Raw genomic sequence first — 15,609 nt, 5'->3', positions numbered from 1 at the left:
TACACTAATCAGTTTGATTGACATAACCCCGATAAGTGGGGAAGGCAGGAATTCTTATTAACGCTTTAGGAAATGCAGACACCAAGATCAAGAGGCCAAGTGGCTTTTCTGACACCCTGCGGGCTGGGCAGAGCTGAAACTTGGAGCTAATGATCCTTTATCCTTCGCGGCTCCAGGTTCCTGTTGGAAGCAGGCATCAAGGCCCGGTGGTGACCAAGCATTACCTCTTTATGGGAAATTATTTTTCTGAGTTTATTAAGTAAATAACTAGAAAAAAGGAGTTTTCTAGAGTACATTTTTAGGGGTTCGTGTTTAAACTTTTGCTAGTCTAGCCTACAAAACATGTTCTGAAACCATGGCTTTTATAAATATTCTTTCCCATCTAAACTAAGGTCCAGTTTTATCACTCCACAAATTTCTTGGACTTATAACTGCCCTGAAAAAAATGCACATTTCTTGAAAACAGCCTGGTAAGGTTGAACTTTGTAAAAACAGCCCAGGACAACAAGGAAACCCTTCTGAGGGAAGTGGTCTGGCCTCTTTTATTAGGGAAAATACAGAAGTGCCAATTAATTCCACGACGGAGCATAAGTTTTCCAAGTTTTGAAATGTAGACTATGTTTTGCTTCATATGTTTGACTTTGAACCTAAAATGAGCACATCAGATAAAAAAAAAGTGTCTGTACTATCTGTGCCATGCTTTTGGCTTGAATAAAGAATTGTGTTATTGTGTTGTACCAGATAAAACTGGTTATCAAACATGATTTTCCCATTTGCACTTTAGAAACCATGACAGTTTAAATACAGTTAAAATTTCTCTTTCCATCATACAAAGAGCATCTGTGTAAGTTCATCTTCACAAGGACCTAAGAGAAGCGGAGTATAAGGAGTTTATTCCCCCAATTTTTCAAAACCTTTGCTTTCATTGTCTCCCCTGAATGACTGGCAGTCACTTTGATCTTAAAATTAAAAGCAAGGTATTTTTATTTGCATCCAGTCGGGCATGAGGAAGATAAGCTGAAACAAATGAACTGGACAAAAAACCCTAAACAGAAACCTCATGCTGTGATGAAAGATGGCGAATTATCATCTGTATTTCAAGGAATTGATTTTAATGATTTCTATGTGGGTCTGTTCAGGCACATTAAGATTCATGGAGGCCGACAACCCAGTATAATAAGGAGCACTGATGGGCAATTGATTTTAAATCTTTGGTTTAAACTGTTAGGTTTAAACTATAAGATGCAGGATGGATTTCACTACACCAATGCTGACCCTTGCGTAGTGTGAATGCTGACACATTTCTACTAAACATCCCTCCTCAAAATGGAGAGGAAAAGAAAATTAGTCACTGACTGGACATTTGTTCCACCTGAATCCCACTTATGGCTCATTTAAATAGTTTAGCCTGGAATAATTCACAGGGTGCCGATGAAAACCCTCAAAGCTGAATTAACTAAGGAGAGGACTGGCAGCCCTGGCCGTGAGTTAAATCCTCACCAAATGCCTTCATTTATCGCAAGTAAGGAAATGGGTAGATGGAAATAACATGAGAAAGGGAGGAGAAAATATTTTTGCTACACTCTCTCAAGGTCTAGTACTCCAATCAAAGCTGTTCAAACACTTCTGCACTTCTCTGATTATTAACTCATAACTGAGCATTCAATTCTTTTTTTTTTTTTTTTTTTTTTTTTTTTGTCTGAGACAGAGTCTCACTCTGTCGCCCAGGCGGGAGTGCAGTGGCCGGATCTCAGCTCACTGCAAGCTCCGCCTCCCGGGTTTACGCCATTCTCCTGCCTCAGCCTCCCGAGTAGCTGGGACTACAGGCGCCCGCCACCTCGCCCGGCTAGTTTTTTGTATTTTTTAGTAGAGACGGGGTTTCACCGTGTTAGCCAGGATGGTCTCGATCTCCTGACCTCGTGATCCGCCCGTCTCGGCCTCCCAAAGTGCTGGGATTACAGGCTTGAGCCACCGCGCCCGGCCCTGAGCATTCAATTCTATCTTCAATCTAATTGTCCAAAAGGCTTCACCGCGAAAAGAAAATCTAACATTATATCTCAAGGCAACACAACTAAACTCATTTTATTCTGGTCTCTTTGACTATGAGTCTTTTTTTAATGGAAGCGTAACAGTAACTTTGTTGGTGAAAAAATAAAGGACGCTAGCATCCAGTGTTTACCTGCGTGCCAGGCAATGTTTGGGGTATGTAAAGCCACATTCTTCTGTTATTCAACAAGCTAAAATATTCTTATGTTTACCCTAACCATGCTCTGGTTAAGCACACTTAGGAAGGAGGGAAAGAAAGAAAAAGAGAGAGTTAGGGATGCAGGGAGAGAGAAAGAGAAAAAGAGAGTGAGGAAAGGGAGGGAGAAGGAAGAAAGAAGCTTCACAAAATGACTGTGTGTTATCTGTGAGCAGGAGTTATCATCATTGACCGGGTCCCCACTGTGTGGCTGGAGATATTAAAGATATTCTAAAGGATTTGGGCTAATTAGTGAACAAATGTGAAACTGAGTGAAGCTGTAACCCTCTGAAATAAGTGTGAACTTTCAAATGCGTGCACTTGGGGTCATGGTTTATACTCCTTTGTTCCCTAGTAGACCCTGTATTTAAAATTTCAAGATGTGTCCATCTGCATTAGGTGATATTGAAAGAGCTTCCCTGCAGAAACACTGGAGGAATCTGTGGTGCTGTTCCAGACACATCCACAATGGAACCTGGGGGTAATTCACACCAAGAAACAGGGTCTCATGACTTCACACAGCAAAATGGAGGTCTCCTGGCTTCCTGCCCTATGCTGCTATAACCAAACTTTCCTCTCCCCGCACCTCTCTTTCCCACACACCCTCACTGCACACCGTGTCTGTGTCTCCTTCTGCTGCTCCGTTGGACTTTTGAAGTCCTCATGCACAGTGCTCTGGACCCAGCCCCTGCAGCGGCTTCACCACACTGATGACAGGAAGAGGTGTGCATGGAAGCAGGCTCCCAGGTTAGAGAGGGGGTGGGCATCTGATCCCTGAGGGCTGACCCTAAAGAGGAAGGGAGGCGGGGTCTCGGGCTGAGGAGGAGCTCCTGATGGAAGAAAGCAGTCTCAGCTTTGAGGCCATGCTGGCAACAGGTGGCTCATGGGGGAGCTAGTCATTGACAAGGTCAGTGGAGGGCAGAGAAGGGGAGGAGAGCATGAAGCTATGATCGACAGTGGGTTCGGGGCAGCCTCCCCACCTTAGGTCAGTGCCTACCTATGTCATTGGGTCATTACCCAAGAATGAGGGCTCTAACTAGCCAGCCAGATTTGAGCCCAGGAGAACTCACACCTCAGTCAAGAAAAGAAGAGAAAGTATTGGAGGTCAGCAGAGAGGGCGTGGAGCTCACAGGGTGGTTGCTTACAGACGAAGAAAGCACCATCACTTACAAGATTTAGCTCATGAATTATTTAGGAGCTCTGGCTTCATGCTCTCATTATTTCTGGTTTTAGCGCCAGTGAGACCTTGTCAGCCATCCTCGGTGGGAGAAGGAAGAGACCGTTCATCGATCAGACCAGGTGTTTCCTATTTGTTCCTTTGATATAAAAGAATGAGTTACTAATGGGGTGAAGAGCTTGCTCGGCCCAATGCAAATGTGGAGATAAATAGACTTTTCAATCTATTAATTGCAAAGCATTCATTGTCATTCTACCTCATTCTTGGGGCTAGGAAGAGGACATTGAATATATTTACTAAATGTGAAATTACCATATTTATATCCAGTGAAACCCTCGCAGTGTTGATGTTGAGGAACATAACTAATAACCTTCTCATAAGCTCGCCTGGCCTGATCTTTTGATGTATGTGGTGTCCTACCCCAAATTCTATGCATTTTGCAGTTGTATCCACTCGGAACGCCACTGGCTGCAGGAAGTGAGATAGCTGATTAGCAGTGTTGCAAACAAGCACCTTTTTACCTTTTTATTGTCTCAGTAACCAACAGTGGCCCACGTGCCAGACAGTGGTGGCAGGCACCATTCAGGCCTCTGTGGTTTCAGGATGTGTCACCCCCTGGTCACTCCTCATCCCGCCTGCTGCTGCAGGCCACATTCCCAGATCCCATCAGGGCAGGAGGAAGACTTCTTTTGGCCAGGATTTTGCTGCTGGCCGCTCAGCTGTGCAGGAAGTAACGGGGAGAGCTGGAAAGGGAGAGTTTTGCATCTCAGTCTCCACAGCAGGGCCAGTGAGGGAGGATGGCTTGGAGCAGCTGGATGTTCAAGAACCAACACTGGTGCAGGTATCCATAGTGCCTGCTTACGTCTCCTAGAGCCTCAAGTCCCTCTTCATTACTGAGCTGTAATACTGGGCAATAATCCAAGTTGAGCACCGTGCTGGGACGAGTGTGGAGAGGACTGTGCAGCAGCAAATACTGCTGCATCTGCCTAGCCATTCTCATGCCCCAAAAGTATACTTTGGAAAAGTCAAGTTAATTCAGTAGGAGAATGTGCCAGATGTGCCGTTGTCATGTAAACAGTTAGGTCCCAGGGCTGACACATGGTTGTCAATGTGCTTGCTTGCCTGGACGCCGCCTATGTCAGTGCTTAGCTTGTCCTGCCCTCTGATGGGGCTGTAGTGTGTTTGACTCACCATGAGTCACAGACACACATGTGATGTGTTGTGGGATAGATCCCCTCCACTCTCATAAGGTTGCACTGTCTAGTGAACCACACAGCTGGCTCCCCGCCCAAGGCCCACAGAAAGGTCACTGGCATCTCCTGAGTTTCCTCCCTCTCACCTCTAACCTGACCGACAGCCCATCAGGTTTGGAGAAGTTCCATTCCCTGAGGGGGAACAGCAAAGAGTGTTAACCAGCTGACATCTGGTCACATCTCTGTCCACAGGCTGACCCTCTTAGGATTGTAGAGGGGGCCACAGTGCCTGAGGCCATCACAGGTGGACAGCAGCCGGCATCAGCCTGGTATGGTTTCTGGGCTCTCTTAGTGCCTTTGCCGTGTTGTATGTTATGTGGAGTGAGCAGCCTGTTGGATTAGTGTGTAGACCCAGCGCTCTCACATGTGCCTGGCACAGAAGGCTTGGCGAGTGTCAGCCACACTGAGGAGGACAAGATACATGAATGGCACCCAGGGCCAGTGACTGCCTCATTTCCTGTCAGAGCAACATGTGAATCTGTGTCTACAAAGCAAGCCCCAGTCATTTTGGAAGGAAAAAGAATGAGTGTTAAAACAGCAGAGTTATTCATGCCTAACATTCCTGGGTCCAAGCACTCCCTCATGTTTTGGCCCCATGAGGAGCTTGGAGCATTGGCTCTGCTTGCTTCCTCACTGGGACTGGCATGACTGGCAGTCTCAGCACCTGAAAGTGAGGGTGGCATGTCCTCTGGGAGCATTTTATAAGGAAATTAATGAGTATGTGATTACTTTGCTTATCCTGACAACTAAGGGCTGAGGCTGAGAAACCCTGGCTTTCATGGCGTGTTCACACAGTTGGACAGAGTCAGCATTTGGGGTTCACTAATCAGTTGCCCACCATTCTTTGAAACTCAGGTGTAGCAAATGGGGACCATAGCATCTGTGGATGCCCACGGAGTGGGTTTTCTTTGTAGATGCCTCTGAATCTACTGAGCACCATATGTGTGCAACGTTCAAGAGAAACTGTCCCTCGATTCAATGGTTTCTCATTCAAATTGCCAAACCAAAGAATCCGCCTCAGTGAAGAGCACCTGTTCCCAAACTGCATCCAATGATATCACACAGCCAGGTGAAAAAATGAATATTCTGCATCTGCTTTTTTTCACATACTTGTGCTCCCCAAATTCACCTGGCCATAAGAATAACCTGAAAATATTGCCTAAAAACAGATTTTCAGGAACCTCACAAGGAGACACTCATTCAATAGTTTTGGGGTTCTTGGTTGGTAGGAGGCTGGAGCCACATCTGTGATTTCAACAGTGACCAAAAGATTCCTCTGATCACACAACTATAAGAAAGAATGGCCAAAACTTGCTTGACATCTTTTATGCAGAGAGGAATTCTCCCAGTTCTGGTGAAGGTGACATGGTGGGCAAGGCTTCTACCCATCATCTCCACTCAGGAGTACCTAGGAAGAAGGTAGACAGTTCTGGTGGTGTCACCCACACAACAGGAGGCCCTCCAGAAACTACTACTGCCCCACAGGCACTGGAGTTCTACACCAGTAACCACACAGATTCGCCCCATCCTAACCACACAGTCCACCATGACCTAACCACAGAGCCCACTGCATTCTAACCACAGAACCCACTGCATCCTAACCAGAGCCAACTGCATCCTAACCAGACTGTGGCATCCTAACCACAGAGCCCACCATATCCTAACTACAGAGCCCTCTGCATCCTAACCACAGAACCCACCGTATCCTAACGAGAGCCCACCATACCCTAACAACAGCCCTCTGCATCCTGACCACCAAGCCCACCTCATCCTAACCATGGAGCCCACCTCATCCTAACCACAGAGCCCACCATATCCTAACGAGAGCCCACCATATCCTAACCACAGAGCCCACCGCATCCTAACCACAGAGCCCACTGCATCCTAACCAGATCCCACCACATCCTAACCAGAGCCCACTGCATCGTAACCACAGAGCCCACTGCATCCTAACTGCAGAGCCTGCCACATCCTGTCCACAGAGCCCACCGCATCCTAACCACAGAGCCCACCACATCCTAACCACAGAGCTGACCGCATCCTAACCACAGAGTCCACCGCATCCTAACCAGAGCCCACTGGATGCTATCCACAGAGCCCACCACATCCTAACCACAGATGCCACCACATCCTAACCACAGAACCCACCACATCCTAACCAGAGCCCACTGGATCCTATCCACAGAGCCCACCACGTCCTAACCACAGATGCCACTGCATCCTCACCACAGAGCTGTCCTCCCATGCTCCTTGTTTTCATGCAGGCTGCTCCCACTCCTCAGCTCCTCTTCGTTCATTACCTGGTCAGTGGTTACACACCTTGTAGTCCAGGACACAGGTCTCTTCTTTCTCCCTCTCTTAACACTGGCTTTGACGTCCATGGTTGCCCCATCCTCTGAAAAGGCATCCCCACAGCTGGTGTAGCCCAATCACAGTGAGCTTCTGCTCTCCTGCCACGCTGCCTTCTCCCTGCCTGTGAGCGTGCTGTGAAAGGAGCTTTGAGACTGCACAGTTTTGTATCCCCTTTCCCTCGAATAAGTTAGGTGTTTAATGCCCATTGAATGAATGGATGGATAAACAAACAGAAATACATGAAAATATGCCCTCCATACTTTAAGGCAAGTGAGTGCTCATCCTGGAATTGTTATTTGGTCCATAGTTCAGTACCGTGGTCAGATTTAGTTGAAAGGTGTTCTTGAATGTGTCTTGTCTTTCAACTGTCCCACACCAGCCCTCTTGTTCTCATTGGAAGAACAAGTGCTTTATAGTCAGTAGAAGTAATAATGGAACAAATGGTGTTTTTGTGTCATTCTAGCAAGGGAAGTCACAGAAACGTCCTGGTTGCAGATGGAGAAACAAATATGATTACAAGAGAATAGAAATATATGCATCATAATAGCTAAAGATGGTGGTATTTTTGCTGTGTATCAGGCACACGTTAAGAACTTTGCATTATTTTCTTTAATCATTGAAAACTTTTTCCAAACAAGACAACTGAACACAATTAAATTCTTGCCTCAAGTAAGCAGCAGAAACAGGGCTACCTGTGCCCTAGAGCCTGTTAAACTCTGCTTACAGTGCTTTGTTATCTGATATTCCCCAGATGTATTGTCATTCGTAGAGGAGAGCACAAAACATTTACACATAACTTGTTTTCCTTCCAAAATCAATGCATTTGAAATGTTTAGAGAATAAAAGCCCAGGGGACACTAATGTCTTCTGATTCCTGAGGAAAGCCATAAATCAAGACCCTAGTGGAAGAAAAATCTCCCCTGTCAAAAGCAAAACTGTTTCCTTTCAGTCTCAGTCTAATCATGTCCCCAACAGATAAGACATGCCCAAGCCAGACATTTTAAAATCTACCTGATTTCAAACTAATTAGAGGAAATATAGAGAATGGAAGCAGAAACACAAGAAGATTTTAAAAATTGGCTTGCAGGAAAAGATTGAAAATAAAACACAGACTTTGGCCAAATAATGACTAGACGTGGGATTGCAGGCCGATCATGATATTCCCTGTGAGTATTCAGAGAATACCAACCACAAAGAGATTGGGAGTTTTAAAGATGAAGTCTGGAAAGTGGACTGAAATTGTATAGAAGATCAGTTAGGCTGAACATTGAAGAAGGTTTCCTAACACTGAGCGCTGATAAACTGTGGAAGAGTCTTTCTCAAGGGAAGGTGTGGAAACCCTGTTATTGAGTCATTAAATTCAGTGGGCACAGTTCTAGGAAATAGGGAGTCAGAATTAATTACACATGACACCCTTGGGGCAGTCTACATGTGGAGTAAAAATTATTCCTTTCTCTCTCTATCTTTTATAATTTTGAAATGTATTTCTTTGATGCTATTTGGTATATTTTACTTTCAGTTTTCTTCTTGGAAATTTGTTAATCTTTTTCCTCCAAAACCAGATATAGTGTAAGAAATGTACCTTTAAAACGTTGGAAAAGGCTGAGAATGACTTACTTCCAAGTAAATAAATAAAAACCCATTCCCAGACATCGTCTGGAGATGGGTGATATGCTGGGGAGAAGCCCTGTGTCTTCATCCATTTGTGCTGCTGCAACAAAATACCTCAGACTGAGCCATTTATAAACAACAGAAGTTCATTGCTCACAGTTCTGGGGGCTGGGGAGTCCAAAATCCAGATGTCAGCAGGCTTGGTGTCTGGAGAGGGCTGTGCTCTGCCTCCAGGATGGCGCCTTGTTACTGCATCGTTTGGAGGGGAGAAACACTGTATCCTCACAGGGCAGATGGGATGGAGGGCAAAAAAGGGCTGGACTCTGTCTGAAGTCTCTTTTATAGGGGTATTAATCCATTCATGAAGGTGGAGCCCTCATCCCCTGATCACCTCCTAAAGGCCCCACCTTTTAATACCACCACAATGAGGGTTAAGTTTCAATACAAATTTTGGAGAAAACACCACATTTAAACCATAGTACTCACCAAGTTTATACATTATCCCTTATTTTCTTTATGACATATGCATCTTTATTTCTTTAATCACCCAAAATCCATTCATTGTGTTAGGGTTCACTCCTGGTGTTGTACACTCTATGGGTTTGGACAAATGTATAATGACATGGATCCACCATTGTACCATCATACAGAGTAGTTTCACTGCCCTAAAAATCCTTTGTGCTCCATCTATTCATCCCTTTCCCCCCTCAACTCCTGGCAACCACTGACCTTTTTATGTATGTCCATAGTTTTGCCTTTTCCAGAACTCCCTGTAGTTGGAATCATACAATATGTCGCCTTTTCAGATCGGCTTCTTTTACTTAACTTTTATTTAACTTTCCTCCATGTCTTTTCATGGCTTGATAAATGATTTATTTTTAGTGCTGAGTAATATTCCACTGTCTGAATGTACCATGGTTTATTTATCCATTCACCTGCCTAAAGGTATCTTGGTTGTTTCCAAGTTTTGGCAATTATGGGTAAAGATGCTATAAACATTCAAATGCAGTTCTTCATTTCTTACATCTAAATATTGATCAATTTGGAATTTACTCTGGTACATGGTGTCAGATAAAGATGCAATTTTATTTCTCAGATGACTATTCAGTTGTTAGATACCATTAATTGGATAGTCTCTCTTTGCCTCAGTGGTTTGAGATGTGATTACCTTTGTCCTATACTAAATTCCTGTACGTGCTGGGTTGAGTTCTGGACTGCCCACTTTGTTCCACCTGTTTCCCTTCACACCCCATCCCCACAGCGACCTGGCGTGGAGCCCCTGTAACCTGCTTGATGTACTCTAGGGCTTGTCTCCAGCATTAGCCTTCTTTTTCAGAATTTTCTGGGTTTCCTTTTAGAATCAGCTTGCCCAGTTAAAAACAAATAACTATCTTAGTTCATTTTGTGTTGCTATAACAGAATACATGAGACTGGGTACTTTAGAAAAAATAGTGGTTTATTTAGCTCACAGTTCTGCAGGTTGGGAAGTTTAAGGGCACGGCAGTGGATTCTGGTGAGAGCTTTTTTCCTGCATCCTAACATGAAGGAGAAGGTCAAGGGGGAAGCAGATACTTGCAAAGAGAAAACCAGAGGGGCATTATGGCTTCATTACAGCCCACGCTCATGGGAACTAACCCATTTCCTTGAGGACTAATCCATCTTGTCAGAGCAAGAACTCACTGCCTTGAGAACAGCACCAAGCCCTTCATAAGGAATCCACCCCATGACCCAAACACCTCCCACTAGGTCCCACCACCCCTCAACACCGCCACACTGAGGACCAAATCTCAACAGGAGTTTTAGCTACAAATAAACCATACCCAAGCCATAGCAATGACAAAACAAAATTACACTTTTTAACCAGGTGTCTTGTCCAAAACAAAGCACTATTGCTGTTTCTTTGGGAATCCTGTCAACTTTATAAATCAATTTAGAGAGGATTCATTATGTTAAACCTCCCGATCCAAAAATGTGGCATGTCTTTCTGTTTGTTTAAATTTTGTTGTGTCCTTCAATAGGATTTTGAAGTTTTATTCACTATAGTCCTTGGTCATTTCTTGTTAAACTTATTCCTATTATCTTGTTTGCTGCCGTTATAAATGGGGTCATTTTTCCTTTACAGTGTCTCTCTAGTTGCTGTGTGTCTATATGAAAGTTATTGATTTCTGTATATTAACTTGGAACCCTTTCACCATATTAAGCTCTCTCATTGTTTCTAGCAGTATGGCAACTGGATTCTCTGGGGGTTTCCAGACACAGAATCATAGCATGTTCAGACAGTGCTTGTGTTACCTGCCCCTCTCCAATTACTACAGAGCTAATTTCTCTCTCTTGTTGTGCTCGTCAATGGCTGCAGCAGATGTTCCTGAATGGTTATAGAAGTGCCTGGAGTGCTTCCCCATAGAGCATGATACTCATGTGTGTGTATGTGTGTCTGGTGTGTGTGTGTGTGTGTGTGTGCACAAAATCACATTCAGGAAACAATCCCTCTGTTCCACTTGATAGAGTTGAGTTTTGATAAAAACTCAATGTTTTATCAAAAGCAGTTGTATTTTGTCAGATGCCCTATCAGTATCTGTGATTATGCTTATTTTTGTATTGCATTTAAATTTTTTTTTCTTCTTTTTTTTTTTTTTTTTTTTCTTGAGACGGGGTCTTGCTCTGTTACCCAGGTTGGAGAGCAGTGGTGCAATCTCAGCTCACTCCAACCTCCGCCTCCGAGGCTCAAGTGATCCTCCCACCTCAGTCTCTCGAGTAGCTGGGACTACAGGCTCATGCCTCCATACCCAGCTACCTTTTGTATTTTTTGTAGACTTGGGGTCTGGCTATGTTGTCCAGGCTGGTTTCAAACTCCTGGGCTTAAGCAATCCACTGGTCTCAGCCTCCCAAAGTGCTGGGATTACAGGTGTGAGCCACTGTGTGCCTGGCCTTACTTTTTTAATATAATCAATTCTAACATTTCAGAAATAAGCCCACCTTGCAGGGATGTACTCTAGTACTCTTTTCATCTGCTACTTGATGGCTAGTATTTTGTCTAACTGAGGGCTCTGTTTTCTTTGTTGCGTAGCCTCCGTCAGGTGGGTATGGCAATAATTTAGGCATTCCATGATGACACACAACCTGAGGCTTCTCCTGTCTTTACATGCTCCGGAACACTTACAATCTGCTACCTTTCGGTCGAATTCTACAAAACTCACCGTGCTTGGTGCTTTGGGGTGTACAGTAGCCCTGCTCTTTGGCCAGCTTTTCTACTTATTCTATAGAAATCCGTATACATATATTTTCTGTGACTACTTCTTATGTTGTCTTACAGAGTAGTAGTTTTACTCTCAATAGCCATTTATAAGAAAAGAGATCACCAATAGCCACTATGTATGGAGTGATGCTTCTATACAAACTTGCATTTTATCGGCTTAATAGCATCATTGGAAGGATTGGAATAAATGCTGTTGGCACCACAGCCACCCCATCCTGGGCTCCTGATCTTCCCCAGCTGCTCCGAGTGCCGGCCAGGGCAGCTCACGGCTGCAGCCACCTCCTGAGAACGGCCCTGGCCACCAGAAGCCTACACGCCTGGGAGCACCCACAGCTCATGACTGACACATCACACATCCTTGCCTCACACTCCTGAGCTTCCTGTTGGGTCAGCTGGACATGGGACCTCAGCACAGCCTCCCCTTGCCTGGTGTCTTTGCTGCCCCATCCTGTCTTCCTGACTTAATAAGCCCCTGCCAGAGCATCCCCAACCCAGCCTCTGCTGCAAGGCGGCCTGGCTTCGGGCACATTTTTACACAAAGCATTGCTCGTTGGGTGCAGAGCATTTTTGGCGTCCATACAGCTTGGCGTGGCCTCACCCCGACCCCAGCAATCAAGGATCTCCGTGTGGGGAATCAGAGCACTGAAAAAGGAGAATGTTAGACACTTCTGTGCAGGGCTGACACAGCCCTAAATGCCACTGGTTTGTACCTGGAGAGTGATGCCCATAAACCAAGGACCCGGTTTCTCTCCATAGGTATGAGTGGCCTCGACTTGCCTGTGGCCCCACCATGGCAGCAGCACCCTCGCGCTGTCCCGTGACGTTAAGAAAAGCGTGTTTATCCGAATGCTGTTGGTGCTGTTTCTGTTTTCGACCTTTTTGCTCACAGTCTTTAACTGCTACTGAGCTGTTTTCCACCTCACCACGCTGCCTGATGCCGCACTGTCCGCGTGGCGCCGAGGGGAGAGATGACGATGCCCGTCCTCTCCTTTCCCCCAAATTAAATCGATCAGCCCCAAATTTGGCCATTCTTCATTAAAATCTTCCTCTTTCTCATTTGTAATGTGTGGTACCCGAGCACATCTTCTGGCTTCTTGCTCTCCCCCATCCTCTGTGTAAATTTCCCAAATCCTGTGGATTTGGTCCTTCCTCTGCTCTCTGGGTCCCTCCCACCAATCCACTCCTGAGGGTTCTTCCTAAGTCCTCCTGCACCATGTCCAGCCCTGGCCTCCCACCCAGTGTCCCGGCCCCTTCTCTCCTCCTGTGCAACCCAGCACTCACTCATGGGCAACAGTGCTGCTGTCCTTCCGGAAAACCCTTTCACAGCTCCCACTGTCTGTTGGTGAAGAGCTGGATCTTCAGGGTGGCACTCAGGGCCTCTGTGACCGACTTCCACCCACCTGGGAAGCTTCGCCACTTTCCCACACACATCTCCCACAGGCTCCAACGTCGGCTTCTCCTTGTCCCGCAGAATATGCCTGTGCCCTTTCCCATCCCTGCCTCTGGTCGCCATGCCCACTCTGCCTGGGACACCTCCTCCCGCCCCCTGTGCAGAAGCTCCCAGGGTGTGAGTCCATCTTTCCCTTCTCCTCCCTCGCTCTCCCTCGCTCTCGTGCTGGTGACATTCCGTGTACAGCACTTCTGCGACATTTCTCATATGACATCTCGTGCTGCAGCTGTTTCTGACTGCATCATCTCCCTCGGTCCAGGCTTCACATCTCTTGTGTTGTGGGAGCATGGTGCTGGCCGTAGGGGTGGGAATCATGAAAACTGAATATGCAAACAATGCACTTCTTGGGCCACATAACTGTGCTGAGTGTGGCAGAGCCTGGAGCCAAACGGAGCTGGGAATCAATGAGGGGTGAAGGGAAAGCAGTTGCTTTTTCGACAGCTCCAATTTCCACGGAATCCAAAGAGAAGGAGCAGGCTGGGGCCTCACGGGCCACAGCACCTATTCCCAAAGAGTTGTCTGTTTCCCCCAGAGACTGCATGTGCACCAGTCATGAACCCTGAAACTCGTTAGGAATCATTATCAATGTGTTCCCCGTTTCTCTAACTACCTGCTTTAATGAAGCTGGAACCTGGGGGTGATTTCTGCATCGCGATGTCGTCCTCGTGAACCATTTCTCAACAGTCCACATGTCACTGACTGCCTGAGTGAGACGGTGGCTCCCACCCCTGGCAGAGTCAGTAGCAGCTGCCCACCCCGGCTCCCTGTAGCCTTAGATCCTAATCCCATCTGCTCCTCCAATTCTGGGACCCCCGCTGGGAGGCAGCCTCCACCCCCAGGATGGCTGAGAGAGGAGGAGGCCTGGAGCTGGGACAGGGCAGCTGCTCACGAACTTTCCCGGGGGAGGAAACTCAGGGGGGCTGGTCGTCTCCTCTTTTGATTAAAGTGGCCTGGGGAAGTCCGGTCACTTCCTGAGCTCAGGAGCAGTCCAGTCCCACCAGGGAGGGGGCAGTGGGTAGACAGCAGGACCAGGACCATGGAGTTCTCTTCAGGCACAGAAGCAGGGGCTGCTGGGAGAACTGGGATGAGCGGAGACAGCAGTGGACATGGGTAGGAGGGGGCGCTGTGCTGGACCGCTTTGCCTGGAAGGAAGGACAGTGGACATGGGCAGGAGGCAGGGGCTGTGCTAGACCGCTTTGCCTGGAAGGAAGGACGCTGGGCAGACAGACCTCAGCTGCAGAGCCGCGGGGGCAGGGATGCCGCTGGGCCTCCGCGGGGCACTTCCGCAGTGCTCCGTCCCTCCGGGCTCCGCGTTCTCCCTGGCTCTCACTGGCAGCTGCTGACTCCGCCCTTTCGTCTCACAAAGAAAGATCCTGCCTTGGGGCCCAGAGAGGGCAGATGCCCTCAGGGCTCGAGAACCAAGTGCTCAGGGGAGAAAAAGTCACATCAGAGGAACAAGTGTGTGAGAAGTGAGAAGTGCTCATGACCAGCCAGCACTGTTTGCCGTGGGGAAGTCGATTTTATTTAAGATGGGAGGGAGGTCTGCTTCTGGCATGACATGAATTTGCGTGTCACCTCTTCCAAGAAATGGTCTGGACATGTATTTACCAGGTGACTCCGTGGACATGGCCGCAGTCGGCGGCTAACACGTCTCTGTGCTGCCCTCACTTGGCCTGGGATCCGGGCCCAGCCAGTGGCTGTCACATCCCAAGGCTCCTCGGTGCCCACAACGTACCCGCCACCTCCAGCCGAAGGGCCTGGACGATGGATTTGTTACTGGATCGGCAACACTGACCCGTCTAATGACACGGACTCCCTGGGGAGACCCTGCTTGGATCATTTGGTGGAAATTCTGACTCGTGTCCTCAAGGAATTCACCATCTAAGTGCAGAGAAAATACACATCCACACAGACCTGTTACAGCAGAGCAAACAAACATTGGCTTGTGTCTTCCAGCTTCTTCTGAAACAAAGTGATGGATATTATACTTTAAGGACATTACGCTGGGGCTTGTTTTTCAGGTTTCTTTGTTTTGTTTGTTTTCAGTCCCTGAAGGGAGTATCATTTTTGTGGATGGGGTTCCTTTGACTATGGTTAAAATGACACATCCAGCGTCCTTTCTGTGTTAGGGTGACGGGTTCATCAGCTCCTGTCCTGCGTTTCTGTGTTAGGGTGACGGGTTCATCAGCTCCTGTCCTGCACTGATCCCGTTGGGGGACAGGGGAAAGCGCAAAGGTGGTCAGAGGTCGGGCAGGAAGCCCAGGCCGC

The 15,609-nt window shown here is 47.0% G+C and overlaps 1 protein-coding gene across 1 annotated transcript in view; it reads left to right on the top strand.

The window, feature by feature from the left end:
* The window catches only part of ADARB2 (adenosine deaminase, RNA specific B2 (inactive)), a 515,410-nt gene that overhangs the window by 451,023 nt on the left and 48,778 nt on the right, over nucleotides 1-15,609 (top strand). The window lies entirely within an intron of this gene.

Source organism: Theropithecus gelada, chromosome 9 (genome assembly GCF_003255815.1).
Source record: "Theropithecus gelada isolate Dixy chromosome 9, Tgel_1.0, whole genome shotgun sequence".
Lineage (NCBI taxonomy): Eukaryota > Metazoa > Chordata > Mammalia > Primates > Cercopithecidae > Theropithecus > Theropithecus gelada.
Note: the sequence above shows the minus strand (reverse complement) of the source record. Positions and strands in the feature narration are given on the sequence as shown.